Source organism: Phacochoerus africanus, chromosome 7 (assembly GCF_016906955.1).
Source record: "Phacochoerus africanus isolate WHEZ1 chromosome 7, ROS_Pafr_v1, whole genome shotgun sequence".
NCBI lineage: Eukaryota > Metazoa > Chordata > Mammalia > Artiodactyla > Suidae > Phacochoerus > Phacochoerus africanus.
In genome coordinates this window covers 3,313,716-3,328,661 of record NC_062550.1, presented here as the reverse complement: position 1 = coordinate 3,328,661, position 14,946 = coordinate 3,313,716, and the positions used below count along the sequence as shown (strand labels likewise).

At 53.1% G+C, this 14,946-nt stretch overlaps 1 protein-coding gene across 5 annotated transcripts in view; it reads left to right on the top strand.

Annotated features, from left to right (window-relative positions):
* Window positions 1-318: 318 nt before the first annotated feature.
* PPARA (peroxisome proliferator activated receptor alpha) overlaps window positions 319-14,946 on the top strand; it is a 67,166-nt gene continuing 52,538 nt past the window's right edge. Inside the window, exons 1-4 of one of the 5 annotated variants that reach the window (XM_047785977.1) lie at window positions 365-428; window positions 787-927; window positions 1,522-1,584; window positions 11,831-11,959. The gene's annotated coding sequence lies outside the window, so the exon portion shown is untranslated. Of the gene's footprint in view, window positions 429-525; window positions 928-1,521; window positions 1,585-11,830; window positions 11,960-14,946 lie in introns of those variants that run through there. The other 4 variants (XM_047785978.1, XM_047785980.1, XM_047785976.1 and 1 more) reach the window with 4 other exon arrangements.

The following is a 14,946-nucleotide window of genomic DNA, read 5'->3' as shown; positions in this document are numbered from 1 at the left end:
CAGTCGACCTTGGCTGTCCCTCCGCCTCTCCCTCCTCAGTTTCCCCACTGGTGTTGCCAGGGCTGGGCAGGAGGTGGGAGCCGCCAGGAGCGGCCCCACCCCGGTCGCCGCAGACAGCCAATGGCGCGGCGCCATCCGGGGGTGTGCCCCGAGTGGGGCGGGGCCTGGGCGGGGCTTCCTCCCTGGTCCCCAGCGCTCGCGGTCTGAGCCTCCCCGCCCGGGAGGGGGGCAGAGGGGCGGCGCGTGCCGCAGGGGCGCGGCTGGCACGGGCGCGGGGAGGCGGCGCCGGGCTTGGGTAGGGGACGCAGCGGCCCCACGGCGAGGGCAGCGGGCGGCGGGGGCGGAGGCGGCCGCAAGCGCCCTGCCCGGCGCCGCCTCCCTCAGCGCGCTTGCCCGGCGGACCGGCAGGCGGCGGACCGCAGCCTCAGGTGCCAGGCGGCGGGCGGGCGCGCGCGGGGGTCCGCGGGCCAGGCTTCCTCCGACTCCGGACCCCGAGCGGCGGCGGACGGGGAGGGGCCGGGCGGCGCATGCGCGGGGCCCAGGGGCGCGGGTGAGGGCGCTTGCCGCGGGCTCGTGCTGGGAGATCCCGGGCCCCTGGAGCCGCTTCTAGCTCGGCCTCCCTTCGAGCGTCCAGGGCCTTCCCGGAGCCTCGGCGTCCGCAGCTGTCGGTGGGGCTGGGGGCTGGGTAGAAGTGGAGGCCGGGGACCTCGGAGACACTGCGTCCTTAAGTTGTCACCCCGGGGAGAAGGCCCACCAAGCGAGTGCCTCGGGTGCGTCTTCCTTCAGCGTGGTCGAGTTTGGGTGTCACCGGCTGGAGGAGGTTTCCCGAGGCCTCCGGCGACCCCCTAGGCTAGGTGGCCCGAAACCCCGACAGACCGACTCTCCTGCGCCTGACGGCTGAGTCCCACGGGAGGGACTCGCACGCGGGTTAGTTCACCTTTGCGGAGCTGCCCCACTTTGTCCCTGAGCGAAATCGGGCGACCCAGACGGGCCGGGCCGGGCGAGCCCAGGGCAGTCTCCCGAGCCCGGGGCCCTCGAGTCCCCAGCTGCGCAGAGAGGTGCTGGCGGAAGTCCGGAGGGTCGGTTCGGCCCCCCACGTCCTCCGCAGACCAACGAGGAACAACTGTATGCTCGTGCTTTCCTCGCCTTTTTTAAATTTTAAAGGCCCGACGCCGGTGCCCCAAATGCCAAGGTTCTTTCTAAGAAAAGTCCGTAGTGGTATAAAATGTCTTGGATTTCGCCGGGACCCAAGGCTGCATGCCTGCCCGGACCCGAGCCACCCCTCCCCAAACCAGGGAGCCCCTCCTCCTCTCCCAGGGCTGCTTCGGAAGGGGTGCAGGGGGCGCGCGGGAGGGGGGTGGCGGTGGTAGCGGCAAGGTTGGGCTGGGGACGACCCTGCCACACTCTAGCCATTGAACAAGAAGTGTCACGGTGACTTTCCTCTTCCAAGGTGGTGGAGCGTTGGGGACAACCCAGGGGACATATTGTAATTATTTCCTCCTTTACTTTCTTACTGCCAAGACTGCGGTGAAAGGCCCTGCCTCGTGGCAAGACAAGCTCAAAACCAGGACGCTGTCATCACAGGTAAACAGAAGATTTAACTTACTCATTTTTTCAGACTGAAGTATTGAAGCCTTGACTTCCACTGCCCTATAGACTAGCACGCTGAGGGTTAATTATTACTTTGTCATGCAACATGAGACGGCTTTTCATTTCTCTGAAAGTAGGATAAATGTGGATGGATTCTCCAAGTTCTGAAAACGTTCTCGTGTTGGTTTTCCTAGGCACCTCCCGTCTTTATGTCAGGCTGTTTCCATGTAATTTCAAACTAGATAATATAAGCGTGAGAAATGTTTTTGCTTCGCAGACACTTAAGTTACAGACTCCCAAGGAAAGAGCCTCAGGCCATCTCTTCGCCGTTTTAATTCCAGTTTGAGTAGCAAGCAGATGGCTTTCTGAGCTTGTAGGCCAGGTCTGAAACTGTCATTGACCCAGAAGTGTCACCCTGGAGAAGCAGGTGGGTGGTGAAGAGTTTGCGTGGTCACTCTGTATAAAGGGCCAGCAGTGAGCGTGACAAAATTCTATGTATCTTCGAAGCAACAGCAGCATAACTGACCTTAGAAAAAAGGTGTTCTCTTTTCTCATCGTGGGTGTATACAGGTTATTCTGTAATCATGCTGTAGTTTTTGTGCCCGGAACACAGTTTTTTTAAACATCGGTGAGAGAGGGAATGAGAGAGAAAAAAAAAATGTGATTATATGGACTATTTTGTCATCCGCTTTATTCACCATGAGGGTATGAAACATCTTTCCATGTGAAGAAAAGTGTGTGTGCCTTATCATTTTAAATGTCTAGGTAATATTTCGCTGGGGTTAGGGGATAGTAATGATTGAGCCAATACTTTCAGATAAGTATTTTAAATTCATTGATTCTGTAAATAGGGAGCGAGGAGCTGCCCTATGCTCTTGTGTTCAGTACCGAGCAGAGCAATCCCGGATCTGCTCATGAAGCTGACTTTGTTACATCAAAATATTAAAAAGGGAGCTTAAAGAGCGTGACCCTGGCGTGGGGAAAGGGAAACTATTTTTGCTACACCACCTTGCTGGTAACCAGTACTTTTTCCCTTGCATGTTGCCTATGAGCTTCTGTGGATGCTGTAAGTAATTGTCTTTTAAAAACGTTTATGAAAATGTTCCTTTGCTCTCTGTATGCAGATTTTAAACATGCCCAATTCCTGTTTCCTCTCTGGGTCTGTGTGTGAATGGATGGATTCTTAACAGCAAATAGAATGAGTGTCTAAACTTCCAAGAGGCCCGTGTTTGGGGTGAACCGTTTGTACTAATTTTGTGGCACTGCAGTTAGAGGATGTGGCTTTTTGGGAATTGGAGTGTTTGTTCTTATTTCTGGTGTTGGTGCCTTAGTATAGAGCCCCAGACGTGTTTCATAGACATTTCAAATAAAGGCATAGTTTCTGTTTGTAGGATAAACATGTGCTGTGTCTGTTACTTTTGCCTTAAGGATGACATCGAACAAGTTAGCTCACTTCTAAGGCCAGGTGGTTAGAGACGATTAGGCAAAGAATTTTAACTTCCAACTTGGTGTTAAGATCATTTTAAGGTTAAGAACCAAACAGGAAAAACCCCCAATGTCCCAGTGGACTCTGTTTAAAATGTTTCTTCTTCCAAGTATTTCTGTCACTTGCATGCAGTGACCTGTCCTGTGGGGAACAGACGTCCCCTGGCCTGATTTGCTCGTCGTTAAAGGTGTGTTGATTCTTTATTTCTGGAATATTTAATTAGCCCCTTGTCATAGCGATATCGCGGCAGAGTTTATGTCCTTCGGAAGGTGAAAAATATACTCCTTTTACCAGGTCAGTCCTATTATTGTTGTTTTGGTGGTGGAGCTGCATTTCTTTTGAGGTCTGCGTATAATACAAGAAAAAACACTTGAGAAGTTTGCTTTGCATCAAGGAAGCTGCTTGACAGAGCGGAAAAGGCCTCAGGTCATCGCCCCTAACGTGCCTGAGGAGCACACCTGTACTGCCCGCCTCTCTCCCTGAGCCCAGTCTGGTACCTGTGTTATTTTTGCTCTGACCATCTTGTGAATTTTCAAAGGCTTTTGGAAAGCAACACATCCCCCACCCGGCATATACACTTTGTCATATTTTTAAATGGAAGTATAGTCACTTTACACCGCTGTGCCAATCTCTGCTGCCCAGCAGAGCGACCCAGTCATACATTCCTTTCCTTATATCGTCTTCCATCATGGCACTTGGTTTTGTTTTTTGTTTTTGTTTTTTTTTTGTTTTTTTTTTTGCTTTTTAGGGCCGCACCTGAGGCATATGGAGGTTCCCAGGCTAGGGGTCTAATCAGAGCTGTAGCCTGGCCTACACCACAGCCACAGCAATGCGGGATCTGAGCTGTGTCTGCGACCTACACCACAGCTCACGGCAGTGCCGGATCCTTAACCCACTGAGCGAGGTCAGGGACCGAACCTGCAACGCCGGTTCCTAGTCAGGTTGGTTTCCACCGCGCCACGACGGGAACATGATGACACTTGTTTGTGTGTGTGTGTGTGTGTGTGTGTGTGTGTGTGTGTGTGTGTGTGGTTTTTCGTTTTTGAGTAGGTAAACGGGAGTCCTACACCAGTGTGAACAAAACTCCTGCGTGGTTTGTGTTGCTGTGAACGTGGACACACGGTCGTGTTTGATATTCTTGCCCTCTTTGTCGAAGATGAAGTGACTGTAGGCGTGTGGGTTTATTTCTGGGTTCTCTGTGCCGTACCATGGCTCTGTGCGTCTGTTTTGGTACCAGCACCACACTGTCTTGATGCCTGCGGCTTTGTGACACTGCCTGAAGTCAGGGAGAGTTAGGCTTCCTGCTTGCTTTTTGTTCCTCAGGATTGCTTTGGCAAGTCTGGGTCCTTTGTGGTTCCATCGAACCAGTTCTGCGTTATGTGGTTCCATATAAAATTTTGGCTGGTTTGTTCTAGTTCTGGCATGGGTCATTTGATAGGGATTGCATCGAATCTGTAGATGGCTTTGGGCAGTATGGCCATTTTTACAGTATTAATTTTTCCAACCCAGGAGCATGGAATAGCTTTGCATTTCTTTGAATCCTCTTTCATTTCCTTGGTGAATGTTTTCTAGTTCTCAGCCCATAAGTCTTTCACCTCCTTGGTCAGGTTTATTCCCAGGTATTTGATTTCGGGGGAGGGCTACCCTGCTGTGTTTTGATGGTGGTTTATTTTGCTTCTGGCCTTACGCCCCTGTACCCTGACCTTGCACATGGCTGTCCCTCATCCTCGGAGGTTCTGCCCCCGTGCAGCCTGGGCGGCTCCTACGTGCTGCCCCGCGTGGCTTTTCCCGTGGAGTCTGACCTGATGAGAGCAAAGTGTCTTAGTCCGTTCTGCCTGGCTGGTCCTGGGTACTGAGTCGGTCCTTATGCAGTCAGCCCTCCATACCTGCAGGTTCTGCCTCCATGGATTCAGTCAACCATGGACCGGGAATATTCGGAGAGAAAACATTCCAAAAAGTTCCGAAAAGCAAAACTTGAATTTGCCCATGCCGATAACTGTTTACATGGCATTTACGTGGCATTACATGGCAACGATTTACACCGCAGTTGTGTTGTCCTAGGTATTACAAGTGATCTAGAGCTGATTTAAAGAATACAGAGGTTTGGCGTTCCCATCGTGGCTCAGTGGCTAACGAATCCGACTAGGAACCATGAGGTTGCGGGTTAGGTCCCTGCCCTTGCTCAGTGGGGGAAGGATCCGGCATTGCCGTGAGCTGTGGTGTAGGCTGCCGACGCAGCTCAGATCCCGCGTTGCTGTGGCTCTGGTGTGGGCCGGCGGCTACAGCTCCGATTCAACCCCTAGCCTGGAACCTCCATATGCCGCGGGAGCGGCCCAAGAAATGGCAAAAAGACAAAATAAATAAATAAATAGATAAAGTATACAGAGAATGTGCATAGGTTGTATGCAAATACAACACCTTTTTTTTTGTCTTTTTTCCCGTGGCATATGGAGGTTCCCAGGCTAGGGGTCGAATCAAGGCTCCAGCCGCCGGCCTTCACCACAGTCACAGCAACGTGGGATCTGAGCTGCATCTTTGACCTACACCACAGCTCATGGCAACACCGGATCCTTAACCCACTGAGCAAGGCCAGGGATCGAACCCGCAACCTCATGGTTCCTAGTCAGATTCGTTAACCACTGAGCCACGACGGGAACTCCACGACACCGTTTTATTGAAGGGACTTGAGCGCCTGCAGGTTTGGGTATTCCTGGAGGGCTCCCAGAATCAATTCCCTGAGGATGTTGGCCGAGGGCCGCGAATGTTCATTGAACAAATGCGGGATGAACAGAGTTGAAGTCAGCAAGTACTTGTTGGTGTTTTCACAGCTCTCAAAAGCAGGTGGCAGCTGGCTGCGGAAGGACTTAGACATACAGGAGGGGGACTGCCCCCCGCAGGACGATCTCCCCTTGGCATTGCGTAGCTTTCCTCAAATCTTAGATGCCGAGAGTCCATCCTTCCATCCGTCTTAGGCCTGTTGCTGCCCGCCGTGCCCGACTCCTACGCGTGGCTCCCATCACACGGGTGTCATAAAGGTGACAGCTGCCAGTCAAAGTATTCCGTTTATCAGTATCCCTAGATCAGGGGTATATTAAGCGCCAACTAGCCTTTTTATGAGACGGCCTGAGAATCTGATTAAATAAAATGCTCTTTCTTTCTGCAAGATCATGGGTTTTAATTCCAACCAACTGACTCAGTAGGCAAGAGGTGTGTTTAAACCTTCAGGAGTTGGGAAGTCTTTTTGTTTAGCAGGGCCAGGGTGCTGCTGGCCCTCCAGTTGTGGAGATAAGATTTGCCCAGGAGGAATTACAGGAGGCTTTGAGGATATTTAAATCTTCTGTGTACATCTGACTGCTTTTATTTTGCTCCGTTTAAAGAGATTTTGCAAATAAAGAGGGGTGGGAGTTTCTGTTCTGAGATCTACTTGCTTTATGCTTTTAACTTAGAGGCCGCCAGTAAATCTTTGAAGAAGGATCGCCTTGGAGTTCCCTGGTGGCTCACTGGGTTAAGGATCAGTGTTGTCACTGCTGTGGCTCGGATTCTGTCCCTGGCCCCACAACGTCCGCATGCCGTGGGTTTGGCCCCCAAAAAGGCATCTTGATTAGGAAGAATTAGGACAGCAAATGCAGAAGGCATTATCTCGAGGTTTTGAAGCCTCCTATGAAAGATTGGACATGATAATATAGTTAAGCAAACAGTAACGTGTAGCCCCTCCCCACCCCCACTTTTAAAAGCTCCTTGCAGCCATTTGTAACCGAATAAGTCTGTGGTTATGTGATAACCACACAGGGTGACAAATTGCCAAGTTCTAGTAAAAGATACCCAGTTATTTAAAGGTTGACATGTAAATATGTCCCTTTTGGAAATATTCTAAGTGGTTTTTTGCCTTCCAAGCATATTTAAATGTATACTTACAGTGAAGTAATCTGGCTTGTAAAATACGGGGTTGCAGGATCCAATGACAAATCTAGATGATCTGAAATCAAGGTGTCCTCTATTACCTATACATTAAATGGGATTTTTTTTTTTTTTTAACCAGAAGAATTCTAAGAAGCATTTTCAGGCATTGTTCTTTTTTCTCCCATCTTTTTAGGGTGCACCTTCAGCATATGGAGGTTCCCAGGCTAGGGGTCGAATCAGAGCTGTAGCTACCGGCCCACACCACAGCCACAGCACAGCAATGCAAGATCTGAGCTGCGTCTGTGACCTACACCACAGCTCACGGCAACCCCGGATCCTTAACCCACGGAGCGAGGCCAGGGATCGAACCTGCGCCCTCGTGGTTCCTAGTCAGATTCATTTCTGCTGAGCCACGACGGGAACTGGACCCGCTGCCACCTACTAGGCTGCCAGCAGCAAGCATGTATTCTCCTCTGAGTAGAATTAGAATACATTTGATCAATTCAGGGCCGTCATCCCATTTTGGCTCATTTTACGGGACAGCTTGCTAAGTGGGTTAGTGTCTTACTTATTCACCATCTGCTCCCTTTCTGGTTTCCTAACCGTGTGTGGGAGCAGGGGTTCACGTGAAGGATGTCAGAAGGAAGACTGTTCGGAGAAGTTGGGCATTTGGTTTAAACAGAGGCATCTCATGGTGTGTGGAACTTATCTGCAATATAGGCAAAAAGGCAGTTGAGGGCACCCGTGGATTTTCGGATTGGGCAGGCGGAGTATTTTGCTTGAGTATCGGGACCACTTTTTTGGTTTTGGCCGCTTTGAAACACGTGGCAGAATCTAGGCGAGGGGACTTCTGCCGGCCTCTCTGCAAGAGCCTCCTAATGGTCACAGCAAGCAGCCCAAAGCACGGGGAAGTTAGACAGCGGCCTTCGGGCTCTCCTCGCCTTAGAAAACCTCACTTGTGGAGAGCATTTTCCAGAAGGGAAGACAGGCCGTTGCTGTAGGTCTCAGATCAGAGCAATACACCTGATCCTTCCATTCAGGGAGGAGTCCCGAGTAGGTAAACTGACAAACAAACAAACAACGCACCAAGTTCACTTGTGCAAAAATATCGATGGAGAGAGCTTGGTAGGGAAAAAATACGGGGCATAAAGAGAAAGACAGCAGAGCATTTAAAGGCGTGTGGGGCTGATGCCCCTCTAGAGCAAAGACGGGCATAGACGGGGTTAAGCCTGTGTGGGTGATAAGCGATGGCAGAGGAACCTGGGGGTGGACGTGTCGGGGTCCCAGCCGGAGGAAGAAGGTTCTGGACCCAGGAAGGAGGTAGGGTCAGGGTGCCTGCATCACCTAATGATGGGGGGGATGGGGGATAGATGTTTCATCGTGGGGGGTGGGGGGCTGCCCAGCCCCCCACTGGAACAGCCTGGAAACCAAGATTGTAACCGCCAGCCAGTGCAGGGACAGGAAGTCCAGATGGAGCCCTGGTGTGTCGAACTGAAAGAGGAAGGTCCCTCTCCTGGTGGAGGGTGACAGCGGCTGGTGACAGGAGGAAGGCTTAAGCGGAAAGCCCTCCATGCGGAGTGGCAGGAATCCTTTCCAGGTCCTGGCTTCGTGTGTGAATGTGGTGTGAAGAGGATCCAGCAGGACGAAGCCTTGTAAATCACCTCTAGTGCCATAGAATAAAGTCTTTGAAGAAGTATCGAGCAGGAGAGCAACATAAGAAGAGAAAATCGGGTATTTCCCTGCACTCTGGAAAGGAGAAATTATTGATTTTTTTCCCTGCCGCAGTCTCTTTACTTAGATGAATCTCCTGCAGTTCGCTTTTAGTGGCTCGGTCAGAAGTCTAAGTGAAAGTGAATATTTAACCATGTTCAAGGACGACTGATAATCTTTCCTGCTAATAGAGGCGCAAGACTCATGAGAAAGAAGAATCTAGAAGGAAAAAAAAAAAATAGCCAGGGAAGCAGATATGGCCAAGGCTGGTTCACGGACCGATGGAAGAAGGGCTCGCAGCCAAGGAGGTTCTCGAGAACTCTGTGTGGAACAAGCGACTTCACCTGCGGGCTTTCCACATCCGATCCGTTCTTTCCTCGAAGGTGTTTGAGAAGGATGCACGCCCAGTTCTGGTATCAGACCTTGGAGGACAAGACCTCTGACATGGAAGAGCCAGGAAATAAAATTTAGAAATGACAAGATGCAATCCCAACCTCAGGTATCTACACATCCCCCACCTGCCGTCTTCACGTGTGTGGATCTGAGGTTCAGTTGCCAAAGGACCGGGGCCACGGAAGCTCACTCAGAGCGCACCAGGCTGTCCCCTCCCTGGGCGGCACTGACGCTGCACGGTTGCCTGGATCCAGCTGACCTGGCCCTGCTGGAGGCCCCTGTGCTTGGTCGTGGCTGTCGTGACCTCGGGCCCCAGGTCTGCCAGCCTTCCTGACACCCCCCAACCCTCCCCGAGACTCCAACTCAGCCTGTCTTGTTCTGAGCCCCCCCCCCCCCCGTTCTCCCCCAATCCTGGTCTCTCCTCCCAGTCCGGTAAGTGGCCTCCCACGGGGGCAGAGGCCACAGGACAGGTACAAGGACCTGACCTGCTGCTTAGCAGCCCTCGGGCTCAGGCGGCCCATTCATCAGCCTGTGCCTCAGTTTTCTTATCTACAAATGGGGTAGATACTGTCACTTTGTGTGGGTGGTTGTGCCTGGCACAGAGCAAGAACGCTTTTCTGGAAAAATTATTTTGGAGTTCCCATTGTGGCTCAGTGGGTTAAGAACCTGACATGGTGTCCGTGAGGATGCGAGTTCCATCTGTGGCCTTGCTCCGTGGGTTAAGGATCCGGCGTTGCCGGGAGCTATGGTGTAGGTCGCAGATGTGGCTCAGATCTGGTGTTGCTGTGGTTGTGGTGTCGGCTGGCAGCTGCAGCTCTGATTCGACGGCTAGCCTGGGAACCTCCATATGCCACAGGTGCAGCCCTAAAAAGAAAATAATTTTAAATGAAAAACTGATTTTACTCAACTATAATTGATTCACAGTGTTAATTTCTGTTGAGCAGCAAAGTGATTATTATACATATATGCATTCTTTTTCATCCTCTTTTCCATTAGGGTTTATCACAGGGGCTTGGCTCCCGTTCCCTGTGTAACGCGTGCTTTAGTTGGGGAGCTCCCTGGTGGTCTGTGGTTAGGACTTGGCACTTTGACCGCCGCAGCCTGGGTTCAGTCCCAGGTCTGGGCACTGAGATCCCACCTCAAGCCGCTGCGTACCATGGCCTGAAAGACAAACACAAAGAAACTGTATTTGTTTCCTTGCCTGCTGGTAACGCCGCCGTGGGGTGGACTCGGTGGCCTCATTTTTTGGCACGTAAATGTATCAGGGAGGCAGGGCCGGGGCCCCCACTCTTGGGGGTTGACATTCTTCCTCTGCCACCAGATCCAGACCCCAGGACACCTCCACGCCCTGGCCCTCACCCCCCCCCCCCCCCGCTTACCCTTGGGGTTTCAGCTGAAAATTGCTTTCTTAGGGAAACTTCCTGGAACTGCCTGCCTGGGTCGGGCCTCCCCGATGCAGCGTCCACTGCTTCTCCCGAGAGCTTGCCCAGTCCGTGTTCATTTGAATGGCCTCTCTCAGAAGCCATTCTCCCCGATGGGTCTCAGACCCCGGGGCGGGGGGGGGAGGAAACCACAGCTGTCATGCTTCTGTCACCCAAGATGAGCTGCTGGCAGGTGCCGCGGGACCGGCTTGGTGACCATGCAGCTCCGGTCCAGCTACCCTCCATTTGAGAGTCCTTCAGGGCTTCGGCAGACGTCACCTCCTTCAGGAAGCCTTCCCTGATTTCCGCCCCCCCCACCCCACATCCCCCAAACAAGAGGCAGGAATTTGGTCACTCAGACACCCCGTAGCAGTTTGAATTTCTCGGATCGGGCATCATCTGCGTCACCTTAGCAGCCGGTGATTGAGTCTTGCAGCAGTTTACTCCTCAGCGCGTTCATTTATTCAGCAAGTGTTTCCCGAGCACCGACTATGGGCCAGGCAGCGTTCTAAGTGCAGGTGACAGCAGGGGGAAGCGGCCGGCACCGTTTCCTGCCCTAGAAGGCACTGCGTGACAGGACAAGCAGGACTTCTGCGCTCAGGGGAGAGGCAGATTCCCAAAGCAATGTGATGAGCGCCAGCCTGGAAGTTCCGGTAGGCGAGGCTGGTCTTTCCTGAGCACCCTGGCGGCCAGAGGAGCAGCGGTGTTTTAACAGCGGTCTGCCCGTGCGGGTGAATAAACACTCATCTTTAAAATCTCCTGTCCCAGAGTTCCCACTGTGGCGCAGTGGCTAACGAATCCGACGAGGAACCATGAGGTTGCGGGTTTGATCCCGGGCCTTGCTCAGTGGGTTAAGGATCCGGCGTTGCCGGGAGCTGTGTTAGGTCACAGACGCGGCTTGGATCCTGCGTTGCTGTGGCTCTGGTGTACACGGGTGGCTACAGCTCCGAATGGACCCCTAGCCTGGGAACCTCCATGTGCTGCGGGAACGGCCCTAGAAAAGGCAAAAAGCCAAAAAAAAAAAAAAAAAATCCTGTCCCTGAAGGAGCTGAGTTGGAGAAAAGAGCCAAGCCGTGGCAGAACCCGTCTTGGTTCTTCTGGTGATTACTGCCCTCTGTCACTTACCAGGAGGGGCTCCAGGGAAATCCTTTTGACCCACTTAGGTCAGCGGGATTTGAATCTTGGAGGCCTGGGAGCTCATCCCGCCTCGAATGGCCTAGTTTCAGGAAGGACTGCACCTTGAGTCACAGACTCTGCCGTCTCTCTCACTGGTAGTTCCAGCAGGAAACGCAGATAAGCCCTCTGAGTGGTGATTCTGTCTTAATCACAGGTGGGTGAGGACGGCTTCCTGAAAGGAGCAGGTCGGGACTTGCAGGGGCACAGCTGGATCGCGGGCGCCGGCAGACTGGCATCGGGTATTTCGTGGCAGTGAATGAGCCGAATGATTCCCCGGACACAGGCAAGCCCCTTTCCTGGGATGATGGACAGTGGTCATGTGTGTGCCTTCCTGGGCCACATCCTTCCCGCTCTGTGGCTGGGGTGATGCGGGAGAGGCCGCTAAACCCTGCCCGGGAGGTTTCAGGCCCAGGTGCAACAGGTGGGAGCAGGGCTGGCTGCGGAAGGGGCTGAGGAATCCCCCTGGCTGCCTGCTCTGTGGGGGTGATGATGTGTTAGGCCGGCTTCCAACGCCAGACTCGCCAGACTCGTCTCTTGGCGTGAGGCTCCCGAGAAACCCAGGCGGTGGAGGTGGGTCGGAGGCTTTTTCGAAGTCGGGTTTACGGAGCTATAATTTACATGCAGTAAAATCCATCCTCTTCGGGTGGAGTCTTCTGTGCGATTTGAACACCCTCTCGCCCGTTTTTCTCGCTGGTTCTCAGCCAGAGGCGCCCACATTCCTTGGCTTGTGGCCCCAGGGTTGTCAAAAGCAGCCACATGGGTTGAGTCCTCATACTCAGAATCTCCAGGGCCTCCTCTTCTGCCTCCTTTCAGCCAGAGAAAGGTCTCTGCTTTTCAGGGCTCAAGTGATTTGATTGGGCCTCCCGGGTTATCCAGACACACTCTGTACCCATGTCAGTGGCCTGGGGCTGCCGTCTCAGCACCCCAATCCGGGTGGCTTTAAACAACACAAATGCATCCTCCTGCAGTTCTGGGGACCAGAGGTCAAGGTGAAGGCAGGGACGCTGTGGCTCTGAGCCTCTGCGCAGACTCCTTGCTCTGATCTTGGGTGGTGCCTGTTGACCTGTCGCATGGTCTGGAAGCACCCTCCAGTCTGCCCGTCGTCACGTGGCATCCTTGCTGTGTGTGTCTGTGCCCAAATTTCCACGTTTCATTTCGCTTTTATTTTTGGCCGCACCCACGGCCTGTGGAAGCTCCTGGGCCAGGGATTGAACCTGCACCACAGCCATGACTCGAGCCCCAGCAGTGACAATGCCGAGTCCTTGACCGCGAGGCTACGGAGGGGAACTCCCAGATTTCTGCTTTTTATAAGAACACCAGTCGTGTTGCATTAAAGGCCCGCCCCCTCCGAGGTAACGTCATCGTAACTACTTTGCCAGACCCTCGTGTCCAGTAAGGTCACAGTCTGAAGTCTTGGCCGTAAGGACGTGGACGTAGCTTTTTGGGGGGGACACACTGAACCCTTGATGTACCTACCCTTAGTCGCATCTGCGGAGCCCCTTCCACGCGTGTGGGTGACATGTCCATGGGCTCCAGGGCTGGAGCATGGACATCTTTGGGGCCTTACTGGGCACCCCTGGGCACCCATGCCCGCCTGGAACGCACGGTCTGTGAGCAGCTAACCCTCGCGCAAGGACTTGTGGGCGCCTTGAGGCCATGCTGCGCACATCCTGTTCGTCCTCCGAGGTGGACGGCCTCTGTGGTGGCCATCTCAGCAATTAGGGACAGAGCCGTAACGCCAGAGAAAGGGTCGTGATCGGAGGTGTGTGATGCGTTGGGCAGCTTGGGTAGCGCTGGTCGTGGGGACCTTGCCCAGGGCGGTGGGAGGAGGGGGGCCCTAAAGTGTCTGAGTCAGAGCAGCGGCAGTCCAGGGCCTGGTGGCCCGGGACCCTCCCAGCCCCGCGTCCCTGCTGCAGGAAAAGGGTCCCCTGCGTATACCGCCCCCCCAGTAGAGAGCCCTCCCCAGCCCCTTAGTTATAATGGCAGCCCCTCCCCCACCAGGCCTCCATCTCTCTGCGGTTCAGCGTCGCTGGTTGCCTTCTCCGCTGTGTCCTGCAGCATAGCAGCCCCACGAGGGCAGAGGTGGTGTCTGTTTTCTTCACTGCTGTACCCACACCAGCTGTCACAGGAGACGCCTAAAAATACCTGTTGAATGAACAAAGCTTTCTGCGCTGCTTAATGGTCCGTGCCTTCCCGCTTGTTGAAAAGGTGACAGTTTTTCTGTTCTAGGATTTTCTTGGCATTGTATTAGCGAGTTGGTATTATTTGCGTACTGCTGCCCGAATATGAGGAAAACCTTAAGGCAATGTCATCATTTTTCCATATCCAGGCCATGGAGGTTATTGAAGAGGATGGAAATACTTCTTTGTAACTCTGGACGTGAATGATAGCCATTTCGAACTGTGGAGCTGATCATTCAGTGGTTTTTAAATGTTAAGACAGGGGCTCCATTTCTGAGCATGGCTTAACTGTTTGGAGGTCAAGTTGAAAAGATGGACACAAGCTTTAAACAGGTGCTGAGACACCGGCAGTCTCTCGAGGGGTTGCATCGTTTCCAGGCTGAGATCTGGAGAGGGTGGAAACTTGACATCTGGGGTCATTTTGTCCCTGGGGTGCTGGCCAATTTATGGAAGAAGCAGTTAAGAACCTCAGTGGCACTTCCGAGGGGCTGGGAGTCAAAAATTGCAATATAAAGGGAAGGCCGTGATCAACAGCCCCAACTCTGGAAATACAGGGGAAAAAGCTGCCCCGGAAATACGCGTGACCTGGAAACCGACCCTCTGCTCAAAGACCGAAGGCCTGTTGTAACTAATCTCAGTCCCTGAGGTTGGATTAAGGTGCTCTCAGGTTGCTAGGACCTCCGATGCCTGGAGGAAACAAATGAATATCCTCTCCGGGGGAGCACAGCAACCTTCTCGGCCTCTATTTCTGTGAATAATTTTTCAAATACAGGTGGGCCTCACTTTGCGCCGTTCCATTATGCACAAACTTCACGACCATGGTTAGTTAACTAACAACACTGGTCTGACCACAGTTAGTTAAATAACACCAGTTTCCCTCCCCCAGGGCTCAGATTTCAGTTATCTGGGATAAGAGCTGCGTAGCGGCAGAAAGCACAGTCTCTGCGGCGGGCTCCCCAGCCCACAAATCACTACGCAGATAACAGACGTGCCTAGGAACAGTGACCAATCCTGTCACTCCTTTCAGAGTCAGCCCTGTGATTGGTCCTTGTGCATCTGTCATTCACACACAGACAGCAAAGTGTGTAAC